The following is a 15,476-nucleotide window of genomic DNA, read 5'->3' as shown; positions in this document are numbered from 1 at the left end:
ATAAATAAACTACTTGGTGAATACCAAACATGTTTGGAGCATTGTTGCGTGGTCCCGAGGGTGTCTTTAACGGTAAAGCCGTTCTTGGACACTTCGCAAAGATTACCAATATTCTTCGCTCACTCATATTCCAGGTTGAGCAGATGATCGCGGCAAGTCTCGACATCGTGCTGGTGGTTGTCGGAGATCACAATCACCAGGTGGAGAGAATCTTGGAATTCGTTGACTTGTTCGAGGATGACACGAAGTGCCACTATGTGATCCACACATGACCGGCCACTCCAGAACCCTGCTCCCGAGCATGGGTAAATAACAAGGGAAATGCGTAATAATACCTTTCTCTGGTATCAATACCAAATTTTGGTATTCCTGGACCCTTTAAAATTTGTCTTGAGGATTATGCAAGAGCAAAATGTGTTATCATACCAATTTAAGGTATTGTTTTGATATTGCAAAATTGCAGAATTTGTCAATGGTCGAACACCACATTTTGGTATTCTTTTGGTATTACTGTATTTTATCAAATTCCTCTGAAACTATGGGAAAATTTTGACCAATTTTGACAAAATAATTAATTTTGCGCTAAAATGATGTCTCAAAGCGAATGCTTTAATTGAAAACCGGAAATTTCAAACTTGATTTTAAACATTTTTGATATACCCCCTACAGAAATGACTTGAAATTGTGGAAAATTTTCTAAGTCAGGATGGCACATTTTGGTATTATTTTGGTATTAAAGTGTTTTATCAAATTCCTCTGAAACTATGGGATTTTTTTACCAATTTGGACAAGATAATAAATTTTGCGCTAAAATTACTTGAAAAAAAAAGTTAAAGCTGGTTTTAACATTTTTTGATATACCTATTACGATTTTTTTTTAAATTGTTGAAATTTCTAACCAAATACTTTGAAAAACGAGTCAATCGAAAGATTATTGAATTTTGGTGAATTTCAATTCAGTTTCATTTTAATAACACTTATTTTTCAATCTTGTTATTTTTCAGAAGCTTCAAGAACTTCAAGCACAGGCCGTTCATCAATGACAAATGCATTCGGTGTGGTGAAGAATATCACTAAGAACAACATGGAATCATCAGGTGAGTAGATTTGGCTGTTGCATATGGATCATTTCCGTTTTTTCACTAACTGCAACTGCTGCACTAAAAATGGTATGAAAATACCAAATTTTGGTATTACCTACTTGTTTAAATATCAGCGACCAAAATGTGCTCTTGGTTGTCCAGTAATAGATGGTAAAATACCATGAAATCATTTGGTATACCATGAATTCATACCAAAGTCTTGTATGTGGAAGGGCACAACAATACCAAACCATGTTATTCCAAGAGCAAAATAATACATCAAAAGGAAACCATTTCAATAGCAAGTTGAGGTCTTCTGAATTTTTGAACATTGCTTGAATACCAAAACTTGCTATTGACATGGTTTTATTCTTAGGTATTTCCGCGCCCTTGGAAAATCAGATTTTGATATTCCTGTGGTCTTCCATATACATGATTTTGGTTTGATTTCATGGTATTTTACCATCTATTACTGGGCAACCAAGAGCACATTTAGGTCGCTGGTATTTACACAATAAATACCAAAATTTGGTATTTTCATTCCATTTTTAGTGCAGCAGTTGCAGTTAGTGAAAAAAACGGAAATGATCCATATGCAACAGCCAAATCTACTCACCTGATGATTCCATGTTGTTCTTAGTGATATTCTGCACCACATCGAATGTATTTGAGAAGTTCTCTACGGAATCGGTCTTTTTTCTTTAATTTTAATTTTTGTATTTTTTAATCCGGCTGAAACTTTTTTGGTGCCTTCGGTATGCTCAAAGAAGCCATTTTGCATCATTAGTTTGTCCATATAACTTTCCATACAAATTTGGCAGCTGTCCATACAAAAATTATATGTGAAAATTCAAAAATCTGTATCTTTTGAAGGAATTTTTTGATCGATTTGGTGTCTTCGGCAAAGTTGTATGGATATGGACTACACTGAAAAAATGATACAGGGTAAAACAAATTTTGGTGATTTTTAATTTCACTTTTTGTCACTAAAACTTGATTTGCAAAAAAACACTATTTTTATTTTTTTTTATTTTTTGATATGTTTCAGAGGACATAAAATGCCAACTTTTCAGAAATTTCCAGAATGGGCAAAAAATCTTTGACCGAGTTATGATTTTTTGAATCAATACAGATTTTTTCAAAAAATCGAAATATTGGTCGCAAAAATTTTTCAACTTCATTTTTTGATGTAAAATCAAATTTGCAATCAAAAAGTACTTTAGTGAATTTTTGATAAAGTGCACCGTTTTCAAGTTATAACCATTTTTAGGTAACTTTTTTGAAAATAGTCGCAGTTATTCATTTTTTAAAAATCTGGAGCAACACGAGAAAAGGGCGGATAAGCATTTTGACAGATAGAACTATTTTGCAAATTCCGAGCCAACAGGTAACTTTTTCACAAAACTCGATGTGTTAAACGTAGCGTAGCGAGTTTTGTTAAATAGTTACCTGTTGTTTCGGAATTTGCAAAATAGTTCTAGCTGTCAAAATGCTAATGCGCCCTTTTCAAATGTTGCTCCAGAAATAGTGCCCATGTTTGCCCACTTTTGAAAAAAAAATTTTTTGAAAAGCTGAGAAAATTTTCTATATTTTGCTTTATTGGACTTTGTTGATACGACCCTTAGTTGCTGAGATATTGCCATGCAAAGTTTAAAAAACAGGAAAATTGATGTTTTCTAAGTCTCACCCAATCACAGAAAAAAATCAATTCCCGTAATCGTGAATTAAGTTCACGAATATGAGATCCACGAAGGAATTTATTCATGAGTATGGTGCATTTGCACCATAAACGTGAATATATTCCTTCGTGGTTCTCATAATCGTGAACTGACTTCACGGTTTCGAGAATTGATTTTTTTCTGTGAAACAACCCACCATTTTCTAATGTCGATATCTCAGCAATTATAGGTCCGATTTACAATGTTAAATCATTAAACATTCGTGAAATTTTCCGATCTTTTCGATAAAAATATTTTCAAAAATTTAAAATCAAGACTAACATTTCAAGATGGCTAAACATTCAATATTACGCCCTTTTAAAATGTTAGTCTTGATTTGAAAATTTAGAAAATATTGTTTTCGAAAAGATCGAAAAATTTCACAAATGTTTCATATATTAACATTGAAAATCAGACCATTAGTTGCTGAGATATCGACATTGAAAAATGGTGGGCTGTTTGGGTAAGACTTAGAAAACATCAATTTTCTTGTTTTTAAACCTTTGCATTGCAATATCTCAGTAACTAAAGGTCGTATCAACAAAGTCTGAAGAAGCAAAATATAGAGAATTTTCTCAGCTTTTCAAAAATATTTTTTTCAAAAGTGGGCAAACATGGACACTATTTTTAAAAAATTAATAACTGCGACTATTTTCAAAAAAGTTACCTAAAAATGGTTATAACTTGAAAACGGTGCACTTTATCATAAATTCAAAAAAAAATCAAATTATTCGCTCTACAGCATTGCCTTGGCGTTCTCGATTGCGAGATTCCTACTCGAAACTAGGTGTCCGAAGGCTTGATTGTTGAGACAATTGCAAACCTCTTTTTACACCTAAGCTTCCATCCACCCCGGGATTCGAACTGACGACCTTTGGATTATTAGTCCAAATGCCAACCAGCGACTCCACCGAGGCAGGACCCAGGGAGACGACTCCTACACCTGGACTGAGCTAACGACCTAACCACTAGGTTAGTCTGGGGCCAACATTTACTTCCCTTCCGACGGAAGGCGTGATCAGACAAATCTCGTCTCGAAAAATGCCACCGGGACCGTCTGGGATCGAACCCAGGCCGACTGGGTGAGAGGCAATCACGCTTACCCCTACACCACGGTCCCGGCTATCATAAATTCACCAAAGGACTTTTTGATTGCAAATTTGATTTTACATTAAAAAATGAAGTTGAAAAATTTTTGCGACCAATATTTCGATTTTTTGAAAAAATCTGTATTGATTGAAAATTGTAACTCGGTCAAAGATTTTTTGCCCATTCTGGAAATTTCTGAAAAGTTGGCATTTTATGTCCTCTGAAACATATCAAAAAATAAAAAAAATAAAAATAGTGTTTTTTTGCAAATCAAGTTTTAGTGGCAAAAAGTGAAATTAAAAATCACCAAATTTTTTTTACCGTGTATCATTTTTTTTCAGTGTAGTCCATATCTATACCTACAACTTTGCCGAAGACACCAAATCGATCAAAAAATTCCTTCAAAAGATACAGATTTTTTGAATTTTCACATATCATTTTTGTATGGACAGCTGCCAAATTTGTATGGAAAATTATATGGACAAACTAATGATGCAAAATGGCTTCTTTGGGCACACCGAAAACACCAAAAAAGTTTCAGCCAGATTAAAAAATACAAAAAAAATCGAATGACCGAAATCTCAGAGAATTGCTCATTTGTCATTGATGAACGGCATGTGCTTGAAGTTCTTGAAGCTTCTGAAAAATAACAAGATTGAAAAATAAGTGTTATTAAAATGAAACTGGATTGAAATTCACCAAAATTCAATAATCTGTCGATTAACTCGTTTTTCAAAATATTTGGTTATCCTGACTTAGAGAAATTTCAACGATTAAAAAAAAATCTTAGTGGGTATATAAAAAAAATTAAATCAGCTTTAAAATGTTTGGGTTTAAAGTCATTTTAGTCCAAAATTAATTATCTCGTCAAAATTTATAAAAAAAATCCTATAGTTTCAGAGGAATTTGATGAAAACTTTCAATACCAAAATGTGGCATCCTGACTTAGAAAATTTTCCACAATTTAAAGTAATTTCTTCAGGGGGTATATCAAAAATGTTTAAAATCAAGTTTGAAATCCGGTTTTCAATGAAAGCATTCGCTTTGAGACATCATTTTAGCGCAAAATTAATTATTTTGTCAAAATTGGTCAAAATTTTCCCATAGTTTCAGAGGAATTTGATGAAACACTTTAATACCAAAAGAATACCAAAATGTGATGTTCGACCATTGACAAATTCTGCAATTTTGCAATATCAAAACAGAACCTTAAATTGGTATGATTCCACATTTTAATCTTGTATAATCCTTAAGAAATTTTTTAAAGGGTCCAGGAATACCAAAATTTGGTATTGATACCAGAGAAAGGTATTATTACGCATTTCCCTTGTTATTTACCCATGCTCGGGAACGCTTGTTGAAAACGAGCTGCTGATGCATCAAGATGTTCTAGCTGCAGGCAAAAATATCAGGAAATTCAAAGAAAGAGAAACAAACTAAACCAGAACAAGAAAGGCTATAGCCCAGGCAGCGTGGCATTTTTTTCGAGGATGCATGATTCCAACTGAATAGGATTCAACACAAATCCAATATTAAAAGGATTTTAGAACGAAGTTTGAATACCACATGCATACTAATATTTTGGTATTGAAAGAGTTGTTCTATCAAATTAACAAAGATTGACATTATTTTTTTTTTGAGTTTATCGATTCTGAAGAAAAGACACACATTGTTAAGTCAAATCCATTCTAAAATTTAAATTTTTTCTCGTTAAACCTATTGTTGTCGTAAAGTTAATCGTTTGAATAAATACATGTTTTTCTTATCATTTTCAAATGTATCAGCATACTTTTTAATTTAGATTTTTTTAATGAATCACCTTTATGTTATAATATTTTTATTTAAAATACCTTTACTATACCAATGTATGGTATTCCCTAATTTATAAAGATCCTAAAATGACTTTTTTAGCCCAAAATAAAATAGTTGGCTTTAATTTGGAGTAGATTTGCGTTTTTAAGCATGTAAGTTAGTAACAGTATGTCAAAATTCGACATTTTCTTAAAATTTGCCCAATAACAAAACAATACCATAATTTGGTATAATACTACAGATTGGTATTAACTTACACTTTAGACATTTTTTCAAGGGCTCGCGATTACTAAAATTTGGTATTGATACAAATGAATGGTATTATTTTGCATTTCCCTTGTTATTTACCCATGCTTGGGGTTCGATTCCAGTATTATATAGTTTTCTTTACTTGATATTTTTTGGCTCTCCAAGCAAGACTTCGTTTTCCTGCCTGTTCGAAGGATTTAAATATAGCATCAAAATTCTACCCATTTCTCATTGCAATCCCATTAGCCAAATTGAATTCCCGCTGTAATCCTATATAGAATTCTCATTGTTTTTTGTCCAATGAGATTTTTATTTACCCGGAAAGTTGTTGTTTGTCTGGTATTAATTTGCCCTTGGAATGGCACGTTTTGGTATTGCTTTGGTCTTCCCCATACACTCAACCCCCGGTGGTTGGTCACTTTTTCGTTTGAAACTTTTTTAGTTTGTACCCCGTTGGTTAGTCAAAGTCAAACTAAAAAGTGACGAACTGTCACTTTTTACACGGCGCTCACGCACACTATCAAAACAAACGTTTGGTAGTGTGTGTGAACTCCGTGTAAAAGGGGTGTCAAACTAAAAAGTGACCCCGTTCGTTTGACAACAGTTGGTGTCAAACCACCGGGGTTCGAGTGTACAGTTTTTTGGTATGATTTCATGGTATTATACCATCGATTACTGGGCAACTAAGGGCACATTTTTGTATTTGTTATTATGCCAAGTAATACCAAAATATGGTATTCCCGTGTTATTTACCCCTGCTCGGGAGGAGGAAACTGGGCGATGGAGCAATGTGATCTGGCGACTGCTGCTGCACCGGCTGTTCCGGCCGTAGAACTTGCCGGCTGGCAGTGAGGTAACGGTACTGGTCTTGAGGACAGCCGAATTTGACCGTACTGGTCCTGACCCGTAAGCACCTAAGTGTGATCCGGTTCCGTGCTGGTGATGATGTACGTTTTATCCCTCCGTATCTGGCCCGGTTTCAGGAACGCGTTCGTCATCATCTGCCTCGAGACCGGTTCTCCGCCTGTTTAGCTCGACCAGTCCAAAGTGGCGCTGTCTGTTGATCTCCGCGATGTTGGACAGCGGATAGCTCGTCGGAGTACCCTTATCAAATTTCAAACTCACTTCCAAATCCTCGTCCGCGTACGGCCACGCGGTCGATCAATTTCATCAAGACTGTCCAGCTGCATGCTGCCGCCGTCATAATCGTCCACCAGCCCAACAGTAAGCGCTGATATCGACCCGGCGAGTGTGCGTCCGACCCCGCCTTGATGCTCGGGCTCCTGTTGCTCTTTGTATTGCCACTCTGCATGTTCTCCAACCGGGGTTCGCCGGATTATGCTTGATCACGATATTCGGTCCCTCCTCGTTCAGGCTGCTGTTCAGCGTTTCGGTTGGGGTGTTGTCCGCTGTGGTGGAGCTTTGATGCTGCTATCTTTCGATTGAGGATGGCAGGTTTAGGTGCTGGTCGCAGGTTTGATCAAGTCAGCGATTCCCTTTACACGTTGGAACGGTTCAGATAACGACAATCGACGATGGTGATTTTAAATGTACGAAATACGTCGAAGTTCGCGAAGAAACAGTTAAATTCGCGCGAGCGAGCGTTCTTCGTGATCGGGAAGCTGATCCGGACGATGTGATGTCGCGGCAAACCAGCGACTTCGGTCTTGGCGATGATGGTCAATGGCGCGAGAGATGTTTCGAGCAGCCCTGGAAATAAAGTTAAGTTTTAACACAGAAAAGTAAACAAAAATCCTACAAATTACCTAAAAATTTCTTGTTACCAGCTGAAATATTGTGGAACATTCTGTTAAAAACTGGCTGGGAAATATTTTTCAACTATTTTTCAACATTTTTTTTCGTTTTTTTTACAGTCATCCCACATAGTCGGAACACCCACAAATTCGGAACACCTTTGTGATAATTTGTCAATAGCATGCCAAATGAATCTTTTCTGGCGACCCTTCTATTTTTAGGACCTTTATTTGGACATTCTCTTGCTATTTCACTAGCCAAAGGAGTTCTTTTGCCTTCCTCACTTTACTGAGGAAAGGCTATAAAATCACTCGAAAAACGAACTTCTTAATTTGACCTCCTAGACCCACCTTCACGTATACATATCGACTCAGAATCAAATTCTGAGCAAATGTCTGTGTGTGTGTGTGTGTGTGTAGGGATGTGGGTCTGTGCACCAAAAAATATGCACTCGATTATCTCAGCACTGGTTTAACCGATTTGGACCGTTTTGGTCTCATTCGATTCGTCTTGGGGTCCCATAAGTCCCTATTGAAAATTATGAAGTTTAGTAAAGTACTTCAAAAGTTATGCTAAAAAAACGATTTTGACTAAAGTCCGAAAGATTGTAAAAAGGATGGTTTTTGTAAGAAAACCTGGCATATTATACATTTTCTGCAAGGTGTTTAAAAGACCTTTCTAACGAGTACAAAACATTGAAGATTTGACAACCCTACCAAAAGTTATAAGCACTTAAGTGTTATTTATGAACTTTTTAGAGGCCGGATCTCATATATTTCGATGAAAACGTTGTCCGGATCTATCATGCGAATTGTCGTTGGATAGGTAATCAAAAGACCTTTCCAACGAGTTCAATAAATTGCGGATCTGACAACCCTATCAAAAGTTATAGGCACTTAAGTGTTATTTATGAACTTTTTAGAGGCCGGATCTCATATATTTCGATGAAAACGTTGTCCGGATCTATCATGCGACCTGTCGTTGGATAGGTAATCAAAAGACCTTTCCAACGAGTTCAGTAGATTGAAGATCTGACGACCCTATCAAAAGTTATAAGCACTTAAGTGTTATTTATGAACTTTGTGAAGGCCGGATCTCATATATTACCTAGCATTACACTCAACATGTGAGGAAGGCACCAACCACCTAATGGTGGATTAAGTAACGTTTTTGAATAAAAAACAGCAGTTCGAGACTGTTTTGTTCAGAACTGCAAAACACTGCCTCCAAATTGCCTGTTCCATAATTGTGGGATGTTATTGTGCCTCCCACAATTGTGGAACACCTGAATTTAACAGATAGTTTCAAAAAAAAGTTATCCGTCCATTTATAAAACATTATTAAGCTTGAGTTTCATTGGTTCCAGTGTATGAAGTCATTATTTTGTAGAAAATATGTACTCCTGGAGAGAATCAAAGTTTGTTTACATCCGTAAGAAAAAAGTGTTCCGAATTTGTGGATCTCAAGGGTCAAAGTTTTTCTTCAAAAACTTGATATAAAAGTTAAAATTTGCAGTTGTTCGATTATCGCAAGAAAAGCATTCGAAAGATCGCAAGAAAAGCTTTCAAATGAAGGTAAAAACGAATCATTAAGTTCAATTATCGATTTTCTATGATTTTTTGAACATTGGCTGATCTGCAAACTGTTCCGAATATGAGGGATGACTGTATCAACCGAAATATTTTTGCATGCAGCAAATTATTAGTGGTTTATTACAAAAAAACCCTTAATTAGACATAATTTATGTTAGTGTTGATATATATTTTCCTTAATTATCTAACGATACAGGCTGGGCCGAATTTCTAGCTATATTTTAACTAATGTCTTACTTGAATACAGAAAAATATTTGTACATGTAGTCAATAACTAGCAGTTGTTAGCAATATTTTTATTGAATTTGCAGTAAATTTTGTAATAATGCCTCACAAATTAATGCTGAGTGTTTTTATAATCGCATTTATTCTGCCTAAAAATTTAACGTTTTGTACTAATTTGTTTTTTTTTGCATGAAGTTGTTAAATTACTGTTAAAAAGCATCAAAACAAAACTTTTTTTTTAATTGTTGTTATCAAACATGTAAAGTTTGATTATTTTTTTAAAAAATTACGTTGCATTAAACTAAAAAATAATGAAAAAGCATATTACAAATTTTGTTAAACATGTTTAAAAAAGATGTTTAATTTCTCGTGAATTCCTTAAAAATAGAAACCGAGCAAAATTTTAACCAAGTTTTAAGCTTATATTTTCATTATGTTGTATAAGTGTTGTATTCACTTACCATCACTGTGAAATCATCCGATAAGTCATCATCATCTACAATGGTCTCAGGTTTAGTTATTTTTCTTGTTGTTGGACACAGAATTTTCACTAAAGTGAACCTTTTGCTGCAAATAGACATGTGAAATGTATAAGTAATTTAATACAAAATTCTAAATTTCGGCTATAAACTGAAAAAAGGAACGTAAATAAATGTAATTATATTGGGGAAAGAAGAAATATCAATAATGCTACTTACCAAGCTTGCATTAATTTAACAATTACTTTTGGCAACAAACTTTCATTGCATTTGATTCAATTTATTGAACGTACTCCGATTCCTGAAAAAATATTTACAGTTTAACTTACCAGTTTATTGAGCAGACGTATTGCAACAAAACTTTCAAGATAATAATTATCTTCTTTTATATATTTTTATTTTTTGATATTTTACTTCATCTCTATTATTATGTTGTCATGTGCACGCATTTCTATGTATTTTATAATTGATGATTCTGGAAAAAAGAATGGTTCATTAGGATTTTATCCGTCGTAAGCACGAAGCTTCTTGATGATTCAGTTTTTTAAAAAGAATCATAATAAATTACTGTGCACATTTTGTTAAATTTGCCCGGGCTGCTCTATCCGTGAAGAGTCGGCCCGCATTTCCCTTCTATTGCCCTCTCTTGCCATTGAAGCGTGCGGCCGGTCCAAGGCACTGCGACTCTGGATATTTCGGATGTAACACAGTTAAACACTTTCAACTTCGTGCTTTTCAAAGATACTTTTTGATTTTTATTAGGTAATCTTAGCTTAGAATTACAATTTGTAAAGTTGACAACTCACTGACTTGTCTCCGACTCCGACTGGACTTGGACTTCACTCCACTCCACTTCACTCTTCAACTACCTCGAATCTTGATTTCAGCTTGGTTTTTATACTAAATCTAGTTATTTACTTAATTATTTAATCTATATATACAGCAATTCCCCACGAAAACAGCATGGAAAAAAACAAAAGTGCTCGGATCGGGCTCAAAACTTTTCTGAGGGTTCCCTGGCCGAAATAATTAGACCCGTACTTTTTTGTTTGGCCATTAGGGTGACCTACGCCGTGTTAGGGTGGTCTGAAAAATTGCCATTTTCGTCAATTTTCGCAAAAACCACTTTTTTTGAAAAATCATTACTCCTCGTCATTTCAACCGATTTCAATTGTCTTATACGCAAATGAAAGGTGATAATTTGGCCTTTCAAAGAAAAATATTAAGAAGTTTCAAAAATCTTGCCTAACATATGAAAAAGGCGTATGAAATATTAAAATGCCGTTTTGACGGTGTCTGGACCAAAGAGCCTATGTCTGGAAATATTTTTATCGGATTCCCCGGACATTTTTACATAACATACTAAAAAATGGGAGGAGTTCATTAACAGGATTCCGAGATATGATTTTTTGAAAATAAAATCCGTGTTTTTCGACGCGCCGCGCGCAAAAACCGGAAAATGACAAAATCGGCAAAAAATCAACTTTTTTCACTAAAACTGCGATAACTTTAAAATTTCAGCGATGACCTATAGATGTTATGGTACCAAATTTTTTGTAATTAAAAGACGCAACTTTTGGTACCCAGACATGTATAGGTCATCGCTGAAATTTTTAAGTTATCGCAGTTTTAGTGAAAAATTTTGATTTTTTGCCGATTTTGTCATTTTCGTGTTTTTGCGCGCGGCGCGTCAAAAAACACGGATTTTATTTTCAAAAAATCATATCTCGGAATCCTGTTAATGAACTCCTCCCATTTTTTAGTATGTTATGTAAAAATGTCCGGGGAATCCGATAAAAATATTTCCAGACATAGGCTCTTTGGTCCAGACACCGTCAAAACGGCATTTTAAAGTTTCATACGCCCTTTCCAAATGTTAGGCTAGATTTTTGAAACTTCTAACTATTTTTCCTTGAAAAGCCAACTTATCACCTTTCATTTGCGTATAAGACAATTGAAATCGGTTGAAACGGCGAGGAGTTATGATTTTTTGAAAAAAGTGGTTTTTGCGAAAATCGACGAAAATGGCCATTTTTCAGACCACCCTAACACTGCGTAAGTCACCCTAATGGCCAAACAAAAAAATACGGGTCTAATTATTTTGGCCAGGGAACCCCCAGAAAAATTTTGAGCCCGATCCGAGCAATTTTGTTTTTTTCCATGCTGTTTTCGTGGGGAATTGCTGTATATATATAAAATTTCGACGGTTTTGTTCGAACGCGAATCAGTTTAATACGGAGCGTCGTAGCGAGGTGCTTTTTGTTGCGTTGGGTTCGTAAAAGTCCAAGGAAGGTTCATACGCCAAAAAGTGACAACTTTGGCCACTCTGGAACCGATTCCGGAAAATCTGCAGATTGTATGGGAAAATCAGCGTAATATCAAATTTTGATCACAGGAGGCTGAATTAGCAAACAAGCAAGAAACGTCAGGAAACCAAAAAAGGGCAGGACGAAGTTTGCCGGGAAGAGCTTGTATCTTATATTTTTACCCCCACTCTAGTTTTTGGAGTTGCATAATATATCCGTCCTTTTCGGTTTCTCTCCAAAATTCTTCCTCTAACTTATATAATATATTTTGTTTCATTTACAAGGGCGGGCTGTATTTTTCTTGATATAATGAAAAGTTTCCTTAATTCTCTCTTTTTCCCAAAATTCTCTTTTCAACAATATATAACTCTCTTTTTTTATTTATTTATTTTCCCCCACTCTAAAAATCCTTCCAAGTTATACATGATATCCAGGCCTATTTTATTACTCCCACTCTTAATTTTATAAAATCCTAATATAAATGTTCTTTTTCTTTCCACCGCGCTCTAATTCTCCCTTTTCGTGAGAACTCAGATGTTCTCATAATATTGACCCGAAATTAGTCGAGGTCCTTTTATGACTTAACCCATAAATAATGTCATTTCATTGTTTTCTTGACGCGCATGTCATTTTTATATGATCCTCGTCGGGCACCCGTCTGCGCGTGCCACTTAAAGGCTAGTATGCAGATCGGAAGGAAAAGGGTCAAGAAACAGCTTTACGAACAGCAGAACAAAGGAGAGGGAGCGATTTCTTGGGGCTTTTCTTCACCCTCTCTGACTTGCTTGCGCTGCCGCTGCTGCCCATTTGATTTTTTTCTTGACCGGTTCCTTCCGAAGTGCGTAAACCGCTTAAGAGCGAGTTTTTCACCAATGTGTTACAGGTCGTATCGAGGTGCTCCGATTTGGATGAAACTTTCAGCGTTTGTTTGTCTATACATGAGATGAACTCATGCCAAATATGAGCCCTCTACGACAAAGGGAAGTGAGGTTAAACGGGCATTGAAGTTTGAGGTTGAAAAAACCTAAAAAATCTTAAAATTGCTCGCATTTCCGTAAAACTTCATCAATTCCAACTCTCTTAGGTGCATTCGAAAGGTCTTTTGAAGCACTTCAAAATGTGCCATAGACATCCAGGATTGGTTCGACATTTTCTCTTCGCTTTTGCAAATTACTGTTAAAAATTGATTTTTTTAAACCTTAATATCTTTTTGCAACAGCCTTCAACACCCATACTCCTATAAGTCAAAATATAGGTAATTACATGGACTATAAGCCTACGGTGTTAACTTTTTGACCAATCGCAGTTTTTCTCATAGTTTTTCGATTTTTCTAGAACAAACATTTTACAACGTTAGTTTTTGCCCTGTAGGCCGCCATAGCGGTACTTTTTGGTCTCAATTTTGTCATATTCGGAATCCTCGGACAATTTCACGTAAGTTAGAAGTATTGGAGTTGTAAATTTGATTTAAAAAATTGCCATTTAGAATGAATTAAAATATTTTTTAACAATTAGTTGGATTAGGGGTAAAACAGGTTTTCGCCTACTTGATACAGAAATTGACGTATGGATCACAGGGTAAATAAGATCTATTTCTTTTTTCAAAAATGTTTTATTTAATTATTTTTAAAATCAAATTTACAACTCCAATACTTCTAACTTACGTGAAATTGTCCGAGGATTCCGAATATGACAAAATTGAGACCAAAAAGTACCGCTATGGCGGCCTACAGGGCAAAAACTAACGTTGTAAAATGTTTGTTTTAGAAAAATCGAAAAACTATGAGAAAAACTGCGATTGGCCAAAAAGTTAACACCGTAGGCTTATAGTCCATGTAATTACCTATCTTTTGACTTATAGGAGTATGGGTGTTGGAGGCTGTTGCAATAAGATATTAAGGTTTTAAAAAATCAATTTTTGACAGTAATTTGCAAAAGCTAATAGAAAAAGTCGAACCAATCCTGGATGTCTATTTTGAAGTGCTTCAAAAGACCTTTCGAATGCACCTAAGAGAGTTGGAATTGATGAAGTTTTACGGAAATGCGAGCAATTTTAAGATTTTTTATGTTTTTTCGACCTCAAACTTCAAAGCCCGTTTTACCCCACTTCCCTTTGTCGTAGAGGGCTCATATTTGGCATGAGTTCATCTCATGTATAGACAAACAAACGCTGAAAGTTTCATCCAAATCGGGGCACCTCGATACGACCTCTAGAACAAACCGAGCAATATTTACAAATACTGCCTCTTAAGTGGGTCATAAAAGTGCTGTCGGTTTTTTTCCGTCCTACGCATCATCCATATACGCTCTTAATTGTTTTTTTTTTATAGTCATCCTTTTTCTTTCATCTTTCCTGATTCGTCTTACAGGTAGTTATACAAAACCTAATATTTTCCTTTGAAAATAACTGTGAAATTTTCTGGTAAGGCTAGGGTCGCTTCATACCCCCACACTTACGAGCTAGATGTTCGTCTGCTAAAGACGATCATTTACTCTCAGTTATATGATGGAAATTGGTTAGACTTAGGGGGAGAGGGGGTAATATGTTCCCCCGGGGCAAAATGCACCCCCTGCTTTTCTCGGCATTTGGAAGAATTTTCCGGGGAAAAATCATAGAAATGGGAAGCTTAACATTGCTAAACCATGCTGGAAAAATTTGAGCATCGCAGTATAAAAACAGCTCAAGTTATTTGCAAAACTTTAAAATGTTGTGTTTTCATCTAATTTTCTTTGCACTTTCATTATGATTTTTGGACAATATAAAAAGCATTTATTGATATTGTAAGTGTTGAGGTAAATAGTTTTTGCCATAATCTTCATTATTCTGTAGATGGATGAGTCCAAAACCATTAAAAAATGCATTTTTAATTAAATTTTCTGCAAAAAGCGTGGTCGGGGCAAAATGCACCGCTGTGAAGCTCCTTAGTAAAAACAGCGGTGTCATCTAGTGGTGACTAGTGAAAACTGATTTTACCCGGTGCATTTTGCCCCATGTAGTGGTGCATTTTGTCCCGTTGTTGTAGTGCATTTTGCCCCAATGTTGCGGTGCATATTGCCCCGCATGGTTGTTTGAAATGAATCATAAATGTTTTTACAAATTTGATATTTTCGAACAATTTTGAGGTTTTTTAAGACTTTTTTCAAATGGATGACGAAGAATAATAGTTGT

The sequence above is a fragment of the Culex pipiens genome, chromosome 1, assembly GCF_016801865.2.
Source record: "Culex pipiens pallens isolate TS chromosome 1, TS_CPP_V2, whole genome shotgun sequence".
In the NCBI taxonomy this organism is placed as follows: Eukaryota; Metazoa; Arthropoda; class Insecta; order Diptera; family Culicidae; genus Culex; species Culex pipiens.
Note: the sequence above shows the minus strand (reverse complement) of the source record.